This window comes from Sinocyclocheilus anshuiensis, unplaced genomic scaffold, assembly GCF_001515605.1.
Source record: "Sinocyclocheilus anshuiensis isolate Anshui unplaced genomic scaffold, SAMN03320099.WGS_v1.1 scaffold369, whole genome shotgun sequence".
In the NCBI taxonomy this organism is placed as follows: domain Eukaryota; kingdom Metazoa; phylum Chordata; class Actinopteri; order Cypriniformes; family Cyprinidae; genus Sinocyclocheilus; species Sinocyclocheilus anshuiensis.
The window spans coordinates 1,329,749-1,330,929 of record NW_015540935.1 but is presented as its reverse complement, the minus strand read 5'-3'; positions in this window follow the sequence as shown (position 1 = coordinate 1,330,929).

Below are 1,181 nucleotides of genomic sequence, written 5' to 3'. Positions count from 1 at the left end.
ATATAAATGCACATATTTGGATATTTTATGTAACTTTGTATATGTGGACTATTTATGATTCTGCATACATAGATATGTTATTGCTCAGCCAACGTCATATTTCATGCTTTAAGATCTCCTTGATAAATGTTCATGTAGAGACTGTGAATTCCACATGTGCATCCGAACAGGTGCACAACATACTTTTCTTAAAAGTCAGCAGAGAGGGTAGCTGTAGGTGAGGCCGAAACATTTGTGTTATTTATTTTTTAAGCAGTGTTTGACAGTCGTCTGGGACGGTATTTTATCTTGTTAAGATGTGCCGTCTCTTTGACTACCAGCCCATTCCAGCTGCCCAAATGTTTACTCAACACGCGTGGTTTTCAAATTCTGAGGAACATTTCAGGTGTCCTATATGCAGGAGACAAACTTTAGGTTGGCTTGAGAAAGCCTAGCCTGAAAGTATAAGCAGTTGTAAAAGCCTGAAGTTTGAAAATTTAGATAGATGTTGATAACATGTTTTTAGCATGATTAGCATGTTTTTAACACGATTGGCCTGTTACTAGCTTATTGCTGGCATGATTAGCATGTTGCTAGCATGATTATCCATTAACTGACATGTTGTTAACATGATTAGCAAGTAACTAGCATGTTGTTAACATGATTAGCAAGTAACTAGCATGTTTCTAACATGATTAGTAAGTTGCTAGCATGTTGCTAGCATGATTATCATGCTACTAGCATGTTGCTAGCATGATTAACAAGTAACTAGCATGTTGCTAGCATGATTAGCATGTTGCTATCATGATTAGCAAGTAACTAGCATGCTGTTAACATGATCAGCAAGTAGCTAGCATGTTGCTAGCATGATTAGTAAATTGCTGTCATGTTGCTAGCATGATTAGCATGTTGTTAGCTTTTTGCTAGCATGATTAGCATGTTGCTAGCATGATTAGCATGCTACTAGCATGTTATTATCATGATTAACAAGTAACTAGCATGTTGCTAGCATGATTAGCATGCTACTAGCATGTTGCTATCATTATTAACAAGTAACTAGCATTGTTGCCAGCATGATTAGCATGTTGCTAGCATGATTAGCATGCTACTAGCATGTTGCTAGCATGATTAACAAGTAACTAGCATGTTGCTAGCATGATTCGTAAGTTGCTAGCATGTTGCAAGCATGATTAGCATGTTGC